General features: G+C 41.7%; 1 long non-coding RNA gene across 1 annotated transcript; it reads left to right on the top strand.

Annotated features, from left to right (window-relative positions):
- Positions 1 to 20,943: 20,943 nt before the first annotated feature.
- LOC136351736 (uncharacterized) lies at positions 20,944 to 21,955 on the top strand. The gene is made up of 2 exons (XR_010734868.1): positions 20,944 to 21,176; positions 21,661 to 21,955. It is a non-coding gene; the product is annotated as an uncharacterized lncRNA (long non-coding RNA).
- Positions 21,956 to 22,699: the final 744 nt, after the last annotated feature.

Here is a 22,699-nt window from a genome sequence, read left to right as displayed (position 1 = left end):
GAACATAGTGACTCCGCACGGAAAACGGAGCAATCCATTAGCACGTGATTAATTAAGTATTAGTTAATTTTTTTTTCAAAAATAAATTAATTTGATTTTTTAAACAACTTTTGTATAGAAACTTTTTGTAAAAAATACACCATTTAGCAGTTTGAAAAGCGTGCACGCGAAAAACGAGAGATTTGGGTTGGGAACCTAGAGGTCCGAACACACCCTTAGTATGCTCGTAGCTGTGCTCAATTTTAAAATTTTACCCAAATTATGAAGTCCAACACCAAATGTCCAATGCCCTTCGTCCTAAAAGATAACAACATGTCACATATATTAATAAAGTAGGTGGAATTATATAAGAGAAGGGTGTAAATAGTTAAAAAGAGAAAATATATGGATAAATTAAATGTAAGGTATTTGGTTGAGATAAGAGAGTAGTACTCCCTCCGTTTCATACTATAAGACTTTATTGCCCACATTCATATAGATGTTAGTGAATCTAGACACACATATATATGTTTAGATTCATTAATATATATATGAATATAGACAATGCTAGAAATTCTTATAAATATGAAATGGAGGAAGTAGATAAGAAGTTGTATTTTAGAATGGAGGGAGTACTCAAAAGCCAAAGTTAACATGAATTTTTCCCTTATTTATATATACACCGCCCATCTTGGCTTCGTGAAATATTTGTCTTAAAATTAAGGCAAATTTTGCTACAGGACATTGTGACTTCGCGGTTTTAGCTGTAGGATACCGTATGAAGTGACTTTGAGGGAAGACACACTATAAATATGGTAATTTCCTAGCGGACACCGCAACTATTACAATAATAATTTCTTGTAGAAGGGGAGAAAAAATCGTGTGAAATGTCAGAAATACCCCTGGACCCACATATTAGCTCTCCCATCTCTTTTCTCTCACCCACAAGTTTTTCTCTCTCACCCAACCATGGCAGGTGGTGGCAGCGACAACAATACCTTTAATTAAATAAAGGTAATAAAAGTGGACCAGGGATTAAAGTATTTAATATCCTAAATCAAAGGAATACTTTGCAAACCCCTAACTAAAAAGTACTACCAACAACAAATAATTAAATCTTCCAAATATAAGAAACATCACTGAAACACATGAATTAAGATCCTCGCTCACAATGGGAATTGATTATATTTCCCCAAATAGTGAATACCAAAATAAATTTAGAGCTGGTTGAGTTCAAGCCCTAACTAATTATATGTTTGCTATAATTATAAAACGTACCCTTCTTAAATATTAGAAAACTATTTTATAAGCAGAAAACCTAGACAACGGTATCCCGTTGGAACGGAATACCCTTCTATGAGACAGGACCTAATACCTAATATCTGTTGTGGTACCAGCTGCATGGTACCCGATATATGTGATACCTGTTACTCGGTACCTGTGATACTTAGGACCTGATATCTGTGATACTCATGTAAGAGAATACTTAATATGTTTATCCCGTTGCAACGGGATCCCGTTTTGTAGCATCCCTCTTTTATAAAACCCTTCTCCTCAGGAAGATATTTTCAAACTAGTCTCTATAATCTTCTCTTAAGAAGAATAAATGCATAAAATTATTTCCAAAATCTTCGGGCCCAAACCCTAGCCCTAGAAAGTCTCATGGACAAGTTCATTTTGGGTCCCTCAATTTGACGCCAAGTCTGAAATTCGTACCTGACCGAAAAACTAGATACAACGCATTCCCAACCTTGCAAAACTAGTGTAAACGAGGTCCTTAATAGTAGTGCTATTGGTTTTGACCAACATGACGACTATGTGGATCCTTTGACTATATTTTCATCCCATGTGATGCTTACATAACAATTTGATAGAAAAAAATGATCAAATTAATAAAATAAAATAAAATAAAATATGGAGGTCATATATCAGTCAAACAAAAATATAAAAATAGTAAGACCCACGTGTTAGTGAGGTCTCCCACTTCGTCCACCGCACCCTCCCTACCTCTATCTACTCTCTATGTGGCTCTACCGTTGAGGCGAAGTAAGTGGGGAGGCCGGCAGGAGGCAGCCGGGGAGGCCGGCGAGGGGGGCGGGGAAGGCTGGCGAGGAGGGTGGAGCTGCCATCGAGCAAGCGACCGTGCCACCTCGCCGTGCGGTAGCCACCGCTTAGCCCCATTTTGCCCGTTCTCGGCCGCAACCCCCGTTCTGCTCGCTCGCGCTGCGCCGGCCGTCGTTCCCCTCCGTTCAGTGCCACACACTCTCGAACAAAGTTAGATCGATCTCAACATGTTTGCTTCATATATTGGTGTTGAATAGGATTCCACGAAAAAAAATGTCATTATCACAATAAATCAAAGTTGCCTACTTGCCTTGGAAGGGGAGCATATAATTCATGTAGAAGTTATTGTAGTTAGCTAGTTTCGGCCACAACATTGGCAAAAGCACCAATATTCAGCCTCTGCCCGGGAACGGGATAGCCTAAGATAGAACTAAACTAAAAACAACTATAAAAGAAAAACTTACAACATTATGAATGTCTAAGAATTAATTTAATCAAATATAAAAATAATTCACATATATGATGAAAGCAATTTACACATAAAAAAACTTATATCTTTATCAAAATATAATAACATAAAATCTTGTTATAAATATTTAGTTACAAATAGGGGTGATAACGGTAACGGAAATTTCCGGCCGACCGATGTTCATTTCCGACTTTGGTAATTGACTGAAATAAAAATGGAAATGGAAACGGAGATGGTTCTGTTGATATACAGATCGTTTATGTATTTACTATTCTTTTGTGGAAATTACCGTTTCTTATAATATGGTAATAACCGTATTTCTAAATATGTCGAGATTTATAGGGTATTTCTACTGAGACATACTAACTCTTCAATCAGTCTCTAAAATAGAGTTAATTTATAATTTATGTAGTATAAACTTAAATTTGTTTATACATATTACATAGTTATGTAAAGTTAAATATATTTTTTTAAAAGTTTAATGTTTCCGTTACCAGTTTTAGATCTGTACTGACATGTTTCCATCCGTACTGTTCTATTTTTGGTTTTCTGATATTTCCGATATCGTTTTCGTTTCCAACTTTACCGTTTTCTATTTCGTTTACGAGAAAAATATAGTTATGGAAATGATTGAGGCTATTTTCCGATCATTTTTGACCGTTTTCATCCCTAATTACTGTCACACCCTGAAGTTCTCCTTCCAAGCCTAATTGGAATTAATAAATGACCCCAAGAAATTATCTGTGTAATGGCAAGAGAGAAACCCTAATTTAATAAATGCAAATAATAATCGGAAATGGCATGTGGAATTTTTTTTGGGTTCTACATGTCAAAATATGCTAACAGGATTTTTAGTGGAATTTTCATAGCCCTAGAAATAATTTTAATCAATTAAAATTGAGCACAAGCAATTATTGAACCCCTGGAAAATCTTTTTCCCTTTTTCCTTTCGTTTTCCCTTTTTTTCCCTAAATGCGCCGTCGGTCCACGCGCCAGCTGGGCCGGCCCGACGCCGAAGCCAAGCCAGCGGCCGCCCCGCGCCCCTCCCCTCTCCGGGTCGCCGACAGGTGGGGCTCACCAGTCGGCACCGTCTCCCACCTCCGGCCGCCCGCGCCCGTGCCCGCAACCGCCGTTCCCACCTTTCCCACGCGCCCCGCGCACGTCGCCCACCTCTCATCGCTCCCTCCCGCACGTCCCGCAACCGCCGCCCCACTTCCCCCGTGCGCCCGCGCCGAGAAATAGCCAGGATTCGATTTGTCGAATCCCGCCAGCGTTCTCTCTCCACCCCCCAACTTCGCCGGCCACTCCCCGCCAATCCCGGCCACGTCTCGCCCCCTCGCGCCTATGTAAAGCACCCCCGCCCCCTCCTCCACCTTTTTCCCGTTCTCGCCAAGCTCTCCCGTGCACCCCACCGCTCTAGCGCCGTCGCCCTCTTCTCCGCCGCCGCCGCCGCCGCTCCGGTCACCGCTAGCCGCCGCTAGTCGCCGCGCCGAGCTGCGCCATCGATGCCGTCGCATTCGCCGCCCCGAGGGCCACACTGTCCACCCCTTCCCCATCTGATTCCGCCGCCGAAGCCCGTTTCCCTCCACACGCCGGTGAGCCCGCCATGGCCGCCGCCTTCGGCCGGCGTCTCCCCCTGTCTCACTCCCTCTCACCTTCTCTAATCTCTCCCATTTCGTCCCTCAGGTTGTTCCGGAGCCCGTCTCGCCGTCGCCGCCGTTTCCCGCCGTTCGCTGTCGTCGATCCTCATCGTTGAGGCCTTCCCCCTTTTCCCCTCTCTCTCCCGCGCCGCCTAGCACTGCCGCGCCGTTGTGCCGCCGCCTAGCCGCATCGCCGCCGCTTGCTGCCGTCGGTCCCTCGCTGCCGCTTGCCGCCTCGCGCCACCGCACGCCAGGTCGTTGGGCTGGCTTAAGCCGCCCGCGCGTGCGCCTGGCCGCGCGCCGCCTCGGGTAGATCGGGGCCGCTCATCAGCCGCTCGCGTGGCAGCCCAGGTGGCCGCCACGTCGGCGTCACGTCGGCGCCACGTGGTGCTCCCATCCCCGGTCCCGTGGACTCGGTCCACCGCGTGGATCGGCGGCGCTGTGCCGATGACATGTGGGGCCCGCATGTCGGCGCCGCCCCCGCCCTTCGCTGACGTCACCCGGGGTTAATTAATACGCAATAATTTGATTAAGGCTTTTTCTTTTATAGTAAAAACACAATGAATCTTCTAAAATTTATAGAAAATTCATCCGTGCTCTGTTTAGGCCCATTCAAGTCTCAGTAAATCAAGAAAAATGCAAATAATCCATTAAAAATGGTTTTGTTCTCTGTTTCAGTAGTATTATAGCCTATTTGCATTGTTTGCCGTGTATGTCGCATAGATTCCGGCTCTCCCGACGCTCCGGTGTATTCGAGGTAGTCGCCGAGGTTCCTCCAGCCGCAGAGCAAGGCAAGTCATGCTTGTCACTTGAACATATTGATCCCATATTACAAATGCTCTATTGTTTTCCTTTAAACTAGATCGTACGTCAGGGACTGAATTTCTGCTGCATCCAACAGCTCATATTAAGCAGATGACGTGGCTCAATCAGGTTTTGAGAAAGATTAATTCTTTCACTACTTTAGATATTGCATCATTTTATAATGTTACTATGGGGTGATTACCTACTGTCTCAGCCATACTATTTATTATCTTGTTCCTTTGTTAGCTTGGGTTGTAACTTGATTAGATGTTGGATTAGGGATTGCTTAGCCATGCTTAGTTTAACTAGCACACAATGGGGGAAACACACTAATACATAGACTTCGGATCATAGTTTGATGTTGGATTAGTACCACTGCTTTGGTGTTGGTTAACTAAAATATACTAATGGTGGGCTGTGGGTGCATGATTTTGATGGTCGTGCCCATGGCAATTAAGGACCAGTTCGTGGGATGCGCTGGAAGAACTTATTGTACTTATCACAAGCCAGCGTGGGCAATGGCTGGGCTTGTAGTGTAGCTTTCCTCTAGCTGACGCATCCAGGCAAGGGTGGGCGTGATGGAGTTTGGATGGGCCCTGCGACGGCCTATGCGGCTTTTGGATTTACCTAGGCATGAGAGGGGACTGTCCATTGCCTTGCGAGGAGTAGGGGTGAAACCTGAGGTGTGGTGTGTTCGGTTAGAGGGGTTTATGCGAAGGGTCCTGTCGCGGCCTCTTTCCAGTATGTCATGGTGGCATGCCGGCACACGGTAACGTGTCGTGGGGCTGTGTCTTGTGGGTACGGTTGTACACCTCTGATAAGAGTAAAACTATTCGAATAGCCGTGCCCGCGGTTATGGGCGGTCAACCAGATTCACCGTGATTAGTCTCACCCTAGTTTAGTCTAATGGAACTGATTATTTTAGGTGGTGGTTTGGGCCTGTCTCCACGTGGTGTAGCGTTGAGCAGTGATCAGTTTAATATTGCTTAATTATTATAACTGTTTTACCGCTTTCAACTACTGTTTATAAATGCTAGCTTTATGCAAATGAACCTTCTTTAGCCCTTCTTTGGTTATACTTTGCATCATACCCTCCATTCCGGTATGACTTACTAAGTACAGTGAGTACTACTCAGTCTTGCTCTATCTCCCAACCCTCAGAGTTCGAGTATGCGTCCGATGGTGGTTTCTCCGAGGAGTAGGCTTCGTCCGTGCCATCGAGGATGCCTGTGGAGTGGTGTTCCTGCTGCTATCCAAGTCAAGGCTTAGCTCCAATTATCTTTTATTTTTCGCTGCATTTATGTAAGACTTTTATGATGTTTGTTTGACGTGGATCTATATGTCAACTTTGCCGTTTGTGTACCCTAGCCGGTCCTGGACATGGGCTTTAATGCACATTCTGCTTGAGATTCCATTCGGGAATTTCTGGGCGTGACAATTACATATGATATAATCGGATTATATTGGATAAATAATTTAAAAGAAACTTTTATTTGAAATTTAGCTATTAGGATTTTTTTCTTACTGTTACATACTTCCACTTGAAAATGAGATTAGAGATGTATGCCAATTATTTTCATTTGTTAAAATGGTAGCTGGTTAAGACTAATTAGCCACTTTTTAGTCACGTCTAAAATGACTAAATTTGTACCTAAGTACCAGTATAAGCAAGACTTTTGGTATACCAGCCCACAAAGCGTGACTGAATACAAACATTCTTTATATCCTGGTAAGAACAGATTTATCTTTGTTAAAAAATATTACTACCTTCGTCCCAAATAAGTACAGCTGTGGGAATCTATGTCCAACGTTTGACCGTATATCTTATTTGAAAAATTTATGAAAAAAATAGTCACACATAAAGTACTATTAATGTCTTATCATCTAATAATAATAAAAAAACTAATTATAAAAAAAATTCAAATAAGATGAACGGTCAAATGTTAGACATAAATAATGCAAAATTACATTTATTCTGTGACGGAGGGAGTACAAGCTAGAGGGGCACCAATCTAACACATATAAAAAAAATCCCAAGTCCACTAAAGTTTACAACCAATACACTAAAGTACTACCTCCGTTTCACCTCCGTTTCAGGTTATAAGACTTTCTAGCATTACCCACATTCGTATAGATGTTAATGAATCTAGACACACATATATATCTAGATTCATTAACATCTATATCTAGATTCATTAACATCTATATAAATTTTAGGTAATGCTAGAAAGTCTTATAAACTGAAACGGAGGTAGTAGTATATATATATGTATATACGTATATATATATATACGTATATACGTATATACGTATACGTATATACGTATATACGTATACGTATATACGTATATACGTATACGTATATACGTATATACGTATACGTATATACGTATATACGTATATATATACGTATATACGTATACGTATATACGTATACGTATATATATACGTATACGTATATACGTATATACGTATACGTATATACGTATATATATACGTATATACGTATATACGTATACGTATATACGTATATATATACGTATATACGTATATATACGTATATACGTATATACGTATATATACGTATATACGTATATATATATATATACGTATATATATATATATACGTATATATATATATATATATACGTGTATATATATATATATATATGTATATATATATATATATATATATATATATATACATACGTATATATATATACATACGTATATACGTATACATACGTATATACGTATATATATATACGTATATACGTATATATATATACGTATATATATACGTATATACGTATACGTATATACGTATATATATACGTATATATATATACGTATATATATATATATATATATATATATATATATATATACGTATATATATATACGTATATATATATATATATACGTATATATATATATACGTATATATATACGTATATATATATATATACGTATAGATATATATATATATATACGTATATATATATATATATACGTATATATATATATATATATATACGTATATATATATATATACGTATATATATATGTATGTATATGTATGTATATGTGTATATGTATATGTATGTGTATATGTATATGTGTATGTGTATATATATGTGTGTATATGTGTGTGTGTGTATATATATATATACAGGTGCTATCCAGTTCTTTACGTCTAAGCTGAAATAAATCTATGTTAGAACCAGGTGCATAGGACGCTGCCAAAAAAACACTGGCAATCTCATGCATATGTACGTTCTGGTCTTCTGAAATTAAACTAGAATCACCTTTTTGTTTTGTTTTTTTTTCGACGAAACTGGAATCACTTGGTTCTCAATTTTGTGATCACGGCTGATATACCTCTGTATCTCCTTTTTTTTTTCAATGTATGGACTACTTCTGAATTCAGCAGTGTACCACTTCTGTGAAAAGCACACTGGTGGAGAAACCCTTTGTAGTCCCGGTTCGTAACCCCCCTTTAGTTCCGATTTTCAAACCGGGACTACCAATCCGGAACTAAAGATCGCTATCTTTAGTCCCGGGTGAAATAACCGGGACTAAAGATCGATCTTTAACCAACCGGGACTCAAGATGGCTCAGCCACGTGGCCGGCTGAGCCATCTTTAGTCCCAGATTGAGCTAACCTTTTTTTTTTGCATGGCCCTGTTGCTGCATGGTTTATATATATATATGTTTCAGTACATATATATGCATATATATATATTATATTATATTTATATATGTTTCAATACAAATACATATGTACATGCATAATATATATGTATTTATACATATATATGTTATGCAAATGCATATGTATATATATATATGACCAAAATATATTTACATTATAGAAAATGTGTATACATGCATATAGAAACATATGTAGTCATGTATTAATTACAATCCATTATATGTCCTAATTAGCTACGATTTCGATGTAGTAGTAGTCGCTAGCTCAGAAGCTAAGGACCTATGAATTGTGTTTCCGTCGTAGTAGAATTCACCCTTGGGATCAAGGATTTGTTCGTTGATGAATCCCATGAGTTGTTCTTGAACCGCCGCGATAAATTATCCCTGATGCGAATAAACTATATGAATGTATAAAATTGATTAGTAATTAAACAAGAAATCGATACGTAATGAAATTTTGAATTTATTTGTACGTACATCGAGCTCTCTTGTGGTGATGATTTGGTCTGCAAGGCAGTGGCAATACTCGCACACGTAATAGCCGCACAAGTTAGTTCCCTGCTTTTGCTTTGCGCACTACAAATAAATGACAAACAACGAGAGATCTAATTAATATACACTTGTATGTATTTGAATCGGAGAAATATAAATGTAGAGCATGTGTACTCACAGGAAATTTGAACTTCTGCCTAAGTCTTTCTCTCCATTTGCCGCGGACCAAATGACGGAACCGATACCAAGCCCTACATGGAGTTTAAAGCTATGATTCGTAGTAGCAATTAACATAACAAGATTTTCTTAATTAACAGAGGAACTTATGACGGTACCTGTCTATAAGTTCGAAAACCTTGTCAAACGTAGACTCTTTTTTATCCATTGAGTCATATACGTTGACGGTGCAGGCCGACAGGTCGAAGAGTAAAAGCACCCAGTGGAATCTGCAATGTGCGTGGGATGCATTACATATGAAACACTTAGCAAGTTCGTACGGGAATGAAATTTGGTATAGGAAGACAGTAAAATTAAACTAACTCTGTGTTGTACGGCAACAGTATGAACGTCTTGTAATGCTGCGCCTTCAGGAGATGGACGAGATTGTCCTCTGTGGCTTGCGGATATTGGTCGAGCATTGCGACGTTTATTTTCCGAGGGTCGATGAATCCAGTATCGAAAACCCCCGCCGTCGGGCCCTTTGAATCTCCATTTTACAACGATAAAATGGAGTATATTATTTTCTATAGTCTACTTATATACAAGGACCTAATTAATTAAAGGAGACATAGTAAGAAATCTAACTGAACGATATACTTACAAAATCCAGCAACTCATAATAGAGACGTTGAGGGCGTCCAGCTGGTATAGTTCGTAGATTCCCTTGAAATTGATCCAGAGAATGTCATCTCCTTGCAAGAAGTCCGTGTCCCTGATCCTCGCTCCGATCATCTCTCTACCGGTGGCGCTCATCTCCATGTACAGCTGATGGAACTTGTACATTTGTGTGGGTAAGGACTGCAGCAGCTCAGGCTTGACAAGCGGTTTACCGAGTTCGTACATGTATTTCACTTTCGCCTTTTCGATTGGTGCGACTCCTAACAATTGATCTGTAGTTAGACTGGTGTCAGTAATAAATTCTTCTATCGTCATTTCTTTACCGGTCACCAACGGCTCGATCTCCTGGTTTGGTTGCTCTCCAAGCTGAGGGACTGGTTTGGACTTTCCAGAAGATGCTTTCTTCAGCGTTCGCTCATAGTCCGATAGCTTAATGGCCTCCTTGGCAGGTGCAGACATACCCCTGAAGAAGTTCATGATACTCGGGTCTATAGGAATCTTCTTTTCTGGACTTCGAGGCTTGAATTGTCTCTTGACTTCTGATGCCACGTAAGCGTCAAGCTCCTCTTGCGTGCAATTGTACCCCGGGTCCTTGTTCTTGGCGGCGTCAATTTTCGCCTTCTTCGTTGTCCTTCTGTGGGCAGGCGGTGGAGCTTGGGGGGCCCTTGACTTTGAAGGTGCCGGAAGAGGAGCTTGCGGAGGAGTCGGTGTAGGAGACCGAGGAGGAGTCGGTGCAGGAGCCTGAGGAGGAGTCGGTGCAGGAGCCTGAGGTGGAGACGGTGCAGGATCCTGAGGAGGAGATGGCGGAGCCGGAGGAGATGGTGCACGAGACGCCGCTTGTCGCCCAGGGAGGATGATGTACCGCCTGCGCCATAGAATAATGGCATGGCTTGTGTCTCGTAGATGCGTCTCACCGTCTCCTCCAGGGTAATCCAGCTCGAGGTCCTCGTACGCGCCTTCGACCAACTCAACTTCGACCTTGGAGTATCCTGCTGGAATCGGCCTACAATGGTAAGTACCTGAAGGGTCCGTTGGGATGGCCATGCCCGACGCCACCTTCATGTGGTGAGAGGTTATTTATTAGTAATCAACATATATAAGCAGCAACTAGCGGAATGGGCAAATCTAAAATATATAAACTACGAGCTTACCTTTATTGATAAGTTCTTGAAAGGAATATGCAGCTCACATGGTGTCCGCTGAGTGATGTCATCAACGGGGCAGGTGGATTCGTCCTGGGTTTGCATGGCGTCCATGCTCTGTGATCCTACCTGCCCCGTTGAGGCGCAGTTGCTACGGTTTCCTGACGGGCTCACCATTGCAGGAGGAATGGTCGGCTGGGGATCATTGGACTGATGTGCGGCCATGCGTTCATCAACCTTCCTTGCCACCTCCTCTTGCATGCTGAGCTCGTAGCTCGATACCCTGAACTCAAGATTCTGCAATATTTTCCTCGGTATCTCTCTTGCTCCTCATCCGACTCCTGTACGTGTGGATGTCCTCCTTGAACCCAATCTTCCAAGGAATCACCCCTTTCCCTCATGTTCGTCCTAGATGCTCTGGAGTCTGCAGGGCGAGTGACAGCTTGTCCCTCTCTCTGTCCGGTCGGAACGTGCCCTGAGAAGAGGCTTCCACTGCGTCTGTTAGTCGACGCGCAGCCTCTTGTATCTGATCGCCGAAGACCAGTGAGCCATCAGCTAGGTTGAGCATTCCACCGTGAGCATAGTACCAGAACTTTGATCGTTCCGGCCAATTAGCGGTGGCCGGTTCGATACCCCTCTCAAGCAAGCTAGCCTCCATCTCCTCCCACTTCGGCATCGCGACGCTATAGCCGCCTGACCCCAAGTGGTGATGATACTTCTTCTTGGCGGCATTTTCTTTGTTTCTTTCCATCATCGCCTGCCCTTGTTCACCTGTCTTATATGCAACGAACTCGTCCCAATGATCCCTTAGCTTTGGGAATGTGTTGAAGTTCGGTGTCTGCCCCTTCAGGATATATTTCTTGTATAGCTCTCCCTTGAAGCTCTGAAACTGTTCTGCCATTTTCTTCAGAGTCCACCTTTTCACTTTGTCCTCTGTACCCGCGGGAAGGGTGAATGTCTCGAGCATTGTGGTCCACAGCATCTCTTTCTCCGAATCTGGGACAAAGCTCTCATGATCTCCGTGTGCCCTTGTTCTTCGCCAGTACACGGTACTGACAGGCACGTTATCCCGCACAACCCAACCGCTGTGACATACATAGTTCTTGGCGGCTTCTGCCGGGGCACTAGGTCGTCCAGCTTATTCCACTTCCGTTATGATGTGCCGACCCCTCAAGCTTCTTCGCGGCACCTCGTTGCCCGCGTGCTCTCTTCTGTCCAACGGAGGGTTGACTTCCACTAGCCTCCTCCTGGTTCCCCTCCACATCCCTTTCCACGTGCCACTCCTGGTTCCCCTCCGCATCCCTCTCCACGTTCCCTTCCTCGTTCAAATACTGGTTTGGATCCTCGTTCCCCTCTTCTTCGTTCCAGTACTGGCTACTTCCCTCCGCGATTGTATCGTACAATATCTGTTCCTCATTGCGATCAGCCATCTGTTCATATAGGAAACATTTGCTAAGTCATGAGACATTTATGTTTTCACAATCTTATACTAAAACTCAAATAGTGATATATGCTAAGTCTAGGTGATGTATATTATAAGACCCTAGCTAGTCAATAATTATATACTAAGTCTAATTACAAATATAATAATCTTATATTAAAACTCCAATAATCTTATATGCTAAGACTAAAATAGTCATGTATGCTAAGTGTAACTGTCGTATATTAGAACCCTACACAATCTTACATGCTACGTCTAATTACAAATCTAATAATCTTATACTAAAACTCAAATAGTGATATATGCTAAGTCTAGGTGACGTATATTATAGAACCCTAGCTAGTCAATAATTATATACTAAGTCTAATTATAAATATAATAATCTTATATTAAAACTCCAATAATCTTATATATATGCTAAGACTAAAATAGTGATGTATGCTAAGTGTAACTGTCGTATATTAGAACCTTACACAATCTTACATGCTAAGTCTAATTACAAATCTAATAATCTTATACTAAAACTCAAATAGTGATATATGCTAAGTCTAGGTGACGTATATTATAGGACCCTAGCTAGTCAATAATTATATACTAAGTCTAATTACAAATATAATAATCTTATATTAAAACTCCAATAATCTTATACTAAAACTCAAATAGTCATGTATTCTAAGTGTAACTGTTGTATATTAGAACACTACACAATCTTATATGCTAATTAAGTCTAATTACAAATCTAATAATCTTAATTGCATTACAAATATAACAATCATATATATATATATATATATATATATATATATATATATATATATATATATATATATATATATATATATATATATATATATATATATATATATATATAATTACGTCACTTGCCTGGGCGAATTCCTTCGAGGGCTGGCTCTACCATTCCGGCTTGAGGGACGACTCCGACAACATCTTTTCTGCAAGATACAAAAAGATGTATTAGGATAAACGCGAAGTAACATATATGGCATTTGACGTTCACGTTTCATTCACGATATCGTTCACATTCGCGTTCTCGTTAAGGTCATGTTTCATTCACCTACGTTTGTTCGTTCACGTTCATTAACCTGCCTATAATTGCATTTCACGTTCACGTTCGTTGGCTCGTTCACGTTCGTCCGACAACGTTCTCGTTCACGTTCATTCACCTTGTTCTCGTTCACGTTCGTTCGCTCGTTCTCATTCACGTTCGTTGGCTCGTTCACGTTCGTTGGCTCGTTCTCGTTCACGTTCATTCACCTTGTTCTCGTTCACGTTCGTTCGCTCGTTCACGTTCTCGGTGTGGCGGCAGCGGAGCGGCGGCGGGGCGGCGCGGCGGCGGCGTGGCGCCGCGCGCGGCATCGGGCCGGCGCGTGGCGGGGCGGCGGCGTGCGGCGTGCGGCGCGGTGCTGTCGTGGCGCTACGCCCAGTGGCGGCGTTTCACGGCGGCGGCGTTGCGTGGTGGCGTCGTGGCGCGCCGGCCGCCGGTGGCGCGTGGCGCGGCAGCGGCGTGGCGGCGTGGCGCCGGTGCAGTGCCGCGGCGGCGTCGTGGCGTCTCGTGGCGCGGCGTCGTCGTGGCGCGGCGTCGTGTCGTGACGAGGTCGGCGTCGGCGTCTGAAACTCGGCGGCCGGCGGCAACCGAGAGGGAGAGAGAGAGATCGAGAGGGAGACAGCGGCGGCTCTCAGCCCAGAGATGCGGCGGCGGCGGAGGAGGTGGAGGCGGCGGCGACGACGACGAGTGCGAGACGACGGCGAGATACGGTGGCGGCGTCGGAGCGGGGATGCCCTAGGCAGTGGCGGCGAAGGAGAAGCCGAGAGAGATCGATCGGGCAAAAACTTCTAAGTGTTGGTGGAGAAGACGAGGGCGCGCATCGGGAATATATATAGTCCTAGATCTTTAGTCCCGGTTGATGAGAACAACCGGGAGTAAAGATATCTTTACTCCCGATTGTTGAGAACAACCGGGACTAAAGAAAAGATCTCTCAACAACCGGGAGTAAAGATATCTTTACTCCCGGTTATTCTCATCAACCGGGACTAAAGATCTTTTCCTGCTATTTCCAAATTCTTTTTAAACCCGGTTAGGGTTAAGAACCGGGACTACTGATAAGCGCACTGAATATTATTTTCCATTACATATGTGTTTCTAAAATAGAAGATAATGCATTACAATTATTTAAAGTACAAAGATTAATGACAATTACTTCGAAAAATTATTGTTGTCTGTAATAAATTAAGTGGATAAAACGTAATAAGCAAATATATGATTTAAAATTAATAAAAATTCTAATAATCATATATACTTAGCATATGAATGATATTATTAAATTGGTAAAAACTCTAATTAACATATGTATATACATACGGCATGATTTAAAATTAATAAAAATTGTAATCATCATATATACTTAGCATAGGAATTATATTAAATTAATTATTAAAAACTCTAATTAACATATGTAAATGCCATATGCATGATTTAAAAATTTTAAAAATTCGAATAGTCATATATAATTAGCATATGAATGATAGTAAATTAAATTGTGAAAAACTCTAATTAACATATGTAAATGCCACATGCATGATTTAGAACTTTTAAAAATTCTCTAGTCAATTATAATTAGCATATGAATGATAGTAAATTAAATGTTAAAAACTCTAATTAACATATGAAATTGCCACCTGCGTGATTTAAAACTTTTAAAAATTGTAAGTATCGCATATAACTAGCATATACATGATTTAAACTTGTTAAAACATCTAATAATCGTGCGTAATTAACATATGCCATACATCAATTGATTTATATGGATAATCAATACATCCAAAATAGTTTACATCGTGTACACAATAATTACGGCAATACATCGGCGGTGACGGTTGACCGCACGTACTTTCTCCTCACTATTGTTCCCTCCTTGTGATCGCTACGTGAGTAAGAGGTGTCTTCATTTGATAGGAGGATGCTAGGGTCAATCGTCACCATGAAAGGGGGTTGCCCATCCAGCTGATCGTAATCCTCGTCAGTCTTGTCCTCAACTCCGACGATTTTTCTTTTGCCTGGGAGAACCACGTGACGCTTAGGCTCGTCAGGCCCTCTGCCCTTCTTTCCTTTGCTAGACATGTCCTTCACGAAAAAGACTTGTGTTACATCATTGGCAAGGACAAAAGGTTTGTCCGAGTATCCAACCTTGTTAAGGTCAACCGTTGTCATCCCACTGTCATCAATCATTACGCCTCCACCAGTCAACCTAACCCATTGGCACCGGAATAGAGGGACCTTGAGAGGACCATAGTCAAGTTCCCATATGTCCTCGATGGCACCGTAATACGTGCCAGTTGTTCCATCGTGTCCCATGGCATCAACACGAACAACGCTGTTTTGGTTCGTGCTCTTCATGTCTTGGGCTCTCGTGTAGAATGTGTACCCATTGATCTCATATCCCTGAAATGTCGCGATCGACCCAAACGGTCCCCTTGCCAGGAAGGCAAGTTGTTGGTTGATCGACTCGTTACCCATGAGATGTTGTCGTATCCATGCGAGGAAAGTATCAATGTGATGCCGTGTAATCCATGCATTGGACTTACCGATGTTCCTGGCGCGAACTAGAGCCAAGTGCTCCTCGATGTAAGGAGCTACCAATGAAGATTGTTGCAGAACCGTGAAATGGGCTTTACGGAATAAATTGTTGTCTACCGTCATTATTGCTTTCCTTCCGAGAGCTACCTTTCCCCGTAGTCTCCCTTCATGGCGTGATTCAGGTACCCCGATTGGGCGAATATCTTCGATAAATTCTACGCAAAATTCGATGACCTCCTCTGTTCCATAACCCTTGGCGATGCTTGCCTCTGGACGAGCACGGTTACGAACATACTTCTTCAGAACGCCCATGTACCTCTCGAAAGGAAACATGTTGTGTAGGTACACAGGCCCGAGAATACTGATCTCTTTCACAAGGTGACAAAGCAGATGCGTCATTATATTGAAAAATGAAGGTGGAAATATCAACTCAAAACTGACGAGACATTGCACCACATCATTCTGAAGGGCTTCTAATCTATCCGGATCGATGACCTTCTGCGAAATTGCGTTCATGAATGCACATAGCTTTGTTATTGTTGCCCGGACATTGTCTGGAAGGATACCCCTTATTATAACTGGTAGCAGTTGTGTTATCAACACGTGACAGTCATGAGACTTTAGGTTTGTGAACTTCTTCTCCTTAATGCTTATTATTCGCTTGATATTCGTGGAGTATCCAGACGGTACCTTTATGCTCTCCAAGCATTCAAACATACTTTCCTTCTCTGCGTTGCTAAGAGTGTAGCTGGCTGGACTTAAGTAATGGCTTCCTTTCTCCTTTGGTTCCGGGTGAAGGTCGCCGCGTTGTTCCTTATGCTTCAAATCATTACGTGCTTCCAGTGTATCTTTCGACTTTCCGTATACACCTAGGAAACCAAGAAGGTTTACGCAAAGGTTCTTAGTGAGGTGCATCACGTCGATTGCGTGGTGTACGTCCAAGAATTCCCAATAGGGTAACTCCCAAAATATAGAGTTCTTTTTCCACATCGCCGCGTGACCATCTTCGCTCTCTATAGGCTGGCTTCTAGGCCCCTTTCCGAACACTACTTTAAGATCTTTAACCATAGCAAACACTGTTTTCCCGTTGCGATGTTTAGGCTTCGTACGGTGGTCAGCCTTATGTTCAAAGTGCTTGCCTTTCTTCCGTACCGGGTGGTTTGCTGCAAGGAATCGACGATGACCCATGTATATAACCTTCCTACAGTGCTTAAGATACGTACTTTCTGTTTCATCCATACAGTGAGTGCAAGCCTTGTACCCCTTGTTGGACTGTCCGGATAGGTTGCTAAGTGCAGGCCAATCGTTGATGGTTACGAACAGCAGCGCTCGTATGTTAAACTCCTCCTGTTTGTCCTCGTCCCACACGGGGACACCTTCCTTCTTCCACAACAGCTTAAGATCTTCGACCAGTGGTCTTAGGTACACATCGATGTCGTTACCAGGTTGCTTGGGGCCTTGAATAATAATCGGCATCATTATGTACTTCCTCTTCATGCATAGCCAGGGGGGGAGGTTGTAGATACACATCATAACGGGCCAAGTGCTATGGCCGCTGCTCATCTCTCCAAAAGGATTCATGCCATCCATACTCAAACCAAACCGTATGTTTCGTGTGTCCTTTCCAAATTCTTTAAATTTTCTGTCTATGTTTCACCATTGCGAACCATCGGCGGGGTGTCTCAGCATCCCGTCCTGTTGACGCTCTTCAGCGTGCCATCGCATCATTCTAGCATTCCCCTTGTTCCTAACAAACGCCTTAGCTGTGGTATTATAGGGAAATACCACATCACCTTAGCAGGAATTCTCTTCTTTGTTAGCTGCCCGTCAACTTCTCCTGGATCGTCTCGTCTAATCTTGTATCGTAGTGCTTTGCAAACAGGGCATGCTTCTAGGTTCTCATACTCCTCACCGCGATATAGGATACAATCATTCGGACATGCGTGAATCTTCTGAACTTCCAGTCCTAGCGGGCAGACTATCTTCTTAGCCTCGTACGTTGTCTCGGGCAATTTGTTTCCCTCCGGAAGAATGTTCTTGACGAGTTTCAATAAATCGCCAAATGCCTTGTCACTAACCCCATTTTTTGCCTTCCATTGCAAGAACTCCAGAGTGGTATCCAACTTTTTGTGCCCCTGCTCGCAACCTGGGTATAACGAAGTTCTGTAGTCCTCTAACATCTTGTCCAATTTATGGGCTCCCTTTTCACTTTCGCAGTCCTACTTGGTGTCCTGCAACATCTGACCAAGATCATCCGCAACGTCGTTACCATCAGCATCCCTTTCCTCCTCGCCTGTTTGATTTCCTTCAAATCCAACGTACTGAGCAAAGTCCGGAATATTGTCATCTTCTACTTCATCTTCTTCCATTTCAACACCTTGCTCTCCGTGGGATGTCCCAACAATTATAGCTTGACATGAACCCCGACTCAAACAAGTGGAAATGAATAGTCCTGGATGCAGAATACTCTTTCTGATTCTTACACTTATTGCATGGACAACAAATAAAACCCCTTTGCCTGTTAGCTTCGGCCACTCTCAAAAAATAGTGCACGCCGTCAATAAACTCTTTGGACCGCCGGTCAGCGTACATCCATTGCCGATCCATCTACATGAGTCGAAAAAAAATCGTACAAAAATAATTATTCTTACAATAATGACAGTCATACAATAATTATAAGATAATTACAAACTGTTTCAACAGTCATACAATAATGACATATCTTTATTCATACAAAAATCATAAAATATTACACCAAATAATTCTTATTTACTATTTCTAAAGTTTTAAACTAATTTTAATGTGTTTTACTTCTTTTAATTTTTATTTTAGTTTGTTTTCTAGTATTCAAGATTAACTTTCACTATAGTTTTCCTTCTCAACTATTTTATAAAACCTTCTTTAGCAAATCAACTAAATTTCTATATATTCTTTCTTCCCCACACAAATTTTCTCCCTCATCAACTTACAACTACATTTTGGAGACAAAAAAGTGTGCAAAACATAGCTGCAAATGTAATATGACAAAAAAAAACATTGGAGGATGAAGTTGCAAACCTTTTAGGCACCTCCGATTTATATGTAATCACCAAAATAAATTCACTAGAAATTTTGGCATGACCTGCCCTCTTTTTTGAAGAAATTTTGAAGCTTGCTCGGGCAGCTGGAGGAGGAAGAAGACATATATATAGGGGTGGGACTTTAGTCCCGGTTGGTGTTGGGCTAAAGATCCCCGAGATCTATAGTCCTGGTTGGTATTACCAACCGGGACTGAAGTTACGATCTTTAGTCCCGGTTGGTGTGTCCCGGGGGGGCCTGACAGGCCCTGACAGCATTTGAACCGGGACTAAAGATGATCTTGACCAACCGGGAGTAAAGATCAAATATGCCCGTTACCCTTTTTAACCGGAACTAAAGATCATCTTTAGCCCCGGTTTTTATTGCATTCGGGACTATTGTGGAATTCGGCCGATCGACGAAAGATGGTTTCTCCACCAGTGGCATATGCTACTTCCAATTTTCCAAATACATGCATATTTCAGGAAAGGACCCATGCAACATTTTTTGTCACGGCACAGCATGCATGCATGTATCAGCCAAGCCTAAGGATAGTCCTAATACAAAGGTAGCATATACTTCTCTATAAAAATGATAGTATATACTAATACAAAGTAGTATATACTTTACTTCTCTACGTAAAAAAGTAGTAGAAAAGAAGTATGTGGCAGCATATACTTCTCTAGGTAAAAAAAAAACAAGTACTCCGTCCGTTTCAAAATGTTTGACATCGTTGAATTTTTAGTACGTGTTTGACCATTCGTCTTATTCAAAAATTTTAAGTAATTATTTATTCTTTTCATATCTATATTTGATTCATTGTTAAATATACTTTCATGTACATATATAGTTTTACATATTTCACAAATTATTTTAATAAGACGAACGGTCAAACATGTGCTAAAAAGTCAATGGTATCAAATATTTTGAAACGGAGGGAGTATGTGGCTGTGGCAGCATGGCATATGTGCGTATCTAGCTAATTAAAAGAAGCAGCACGATCCTCTTAAAAAGGCAGTATATGCTTATAATCCTCGAGATTAACTATTAATATTAATCATGAATATACTAGTTGGAAAGAAAAGAAGTATGTACTAACATACTACTTTTAAAAAGTACATACTTATACTACAATACAAAACAAGTATATATACTTCTACAACAAGTAGCTAAGTATATATTTTTAATGAGAAAAAAAGGTATATACTTCCAACGAGCTTCCATTAAATTTACGTACGCACCGGCCGGTGCATGCAGATATTTGAAAAAAAATAGAAATGGTGTTTTCTTTTTTTTATCTAATTATTCATTATGAACTAATGGATATCCATTAAGAAGAGGGAGTACATACACCTGGGAGTACAAAAGAGAGATCATATATATATATATATATATATATATATATATATATATATATATATATATATATATATATATATATATATATATATATATATATATATATATATATATATATATATATATATATATATATATAACTACTATACAGGTGCCCCAACCCCACCCACACACACTCCCCACCCTGCTCCCACCAAGTCCATACGTATGCAGTTAAAATTTAACTAATTGACGACCAATCTCGATCCCACCCCTGCGCCCCTCCCCCTACTATCATAGTCTGAGTAAATTTTTTACTTGATGTTCCTACTATCATAGTCTGAGTAATTTTTTTACTATGACGGACACTGTCTATTTATATGAGTTTCTATCCGGCAGTAACCATCCAACCCCTAATCCCCGAAATTTTTGGATCCATTCACTCGGCCGTCGAACGCCTCATCCCACCGTCAAGATGGCCGGACCAGCTGGGATGCGGTGAAGAAGGAGCGGCGGCGGTGGCCGGTGAAGATGATGGGGCCGTCTCGTCCATGCCCGCCTTGGAGACTGGCGAATGACCGACGCGGCAACGCCACCACCGAAGGTAGATTCCATCTCCCTGATGCAGTGGTCGTCGCCCGCAACCGTCGCTTCTCAATGATCGGAGCGGCCGGATCTGACCCTATGTGTCAGCCGACGACGTGGAGAGTGGAGGGGACCTGGTGTCGTCTCTTGTCAACCCCGTGCAGCGGCGACTGACTGCAATCACGGCGATCGGCGCAAGCAGCACCTTCCAAACCACCATGATGTGGATTGAGAGGTGGCCGCCGAAGCTGGTGGAAGCTCGACCGATGGCATGGGCAGCGACATGGACCACGAGCGGCTCCGTTACCTTCCACTCCCGGCAACTACGAGCTCGACCGTGGGAGGCACTCTCGGCGGCGTGAGGGATCTCGCACAAGTTGTCGGTTTTGAGGCGCTGCAGCTGCAGGAGCGAGCCGCTGCCTGCGCAAGTCATCGGCATCACATATATTTTGTTTTTTTTCCATTGTTTCTTTTTTTTGTCTTTATTATTTTTGACAACGCAGAGGAGAACGGATGCCTCGACGCCGACGGCTCCATCGTGGTCAATCCACATCGACGGTGGCCTGGAAGGTGCTGCTTGCCGGTCGCCGCACGCCCCCGGGCTGTCCAATCAGACCGATCGAGAGTGGATGCAAAATGCTCTAGGCTGTAGATCAGCAAATATAACCGGCGACAGATGCGTGCTGCTCTTTGCCAATGCCGATGAGAGCTGCCGATGGCCAATGTTTTCTTTTTGTGTATTCTGTATTTTCTTTCCACCAGGACCGTGTGATTATTTTATACATGTGATTCACTGTATGACTGGATGCAACAGATGTATTATTTATATATTATATATATATACCCACAATCTACACCCTATATGTAGCTTGCACAAATCTTAGGGCAAGTATATTAGGTGCTAACAAAATGTACCATGCATGATGTTTACGTTATACTATATTTTTTACAAGTGTAAATTACCTTGTTTATGTAATTTTTGTATTTCTTTTATGCAAAACTTGTATATGTAGTTTACCTTGTTTATATAAATTATCTTGTTTATGTAGTTTTTGATGGTAGGATATATATCATTTTGGAAGTATCATTTTTGCAAGATGACAATTTGGTGACTAAATAGCATGTTATAAACAAAATAAGGGTTAGAGAAATACAATGCACTAGTTATATAAATGTCATATATGATTGTTATTGGAAAAAAATTATTTGGTAAAAAAGGCAACATACATGTTATACATATTGTGAACCAACCTAATCCTAATCTTTTCTCTCTATAGTAAGCATTCATTTGGTTAAGGTTAGGTACATTTTGCAGCATGAATCTTGGAACACATCAACGGTGTAAATTGTAGGTACATGTGAACCCCGAGTGCAAATATACATTTTCATATATATAGCAAAAGTGCCCGTGCGTTGCACCAGGTGTACAGTGATAAAAAGTGTTGTTTGGTTTAGTCAACTAATCTGCTAAAAAAATGTTTGTTCTATATTTGTGGAATATATATGATGTTTAGTTGGGATGATTTGTAGCATGGGAGAAAA

This window comes from Oryza sativa, chromosome 9 (assembly GCF_034140825.1).
Source record: "Oryza sativa Japonica Group chromosome 9, ASM3414082v1".
Taxonomy (NCBI): Eukaryota; Viridiplantae; Streptophyta; class Magnoliopsida; order Poales; family Poaceae; genus Oryza; species Oryza sativa.
This window is presented reverse-complemented; position numbering and strand designations above follow the sequence as displayed.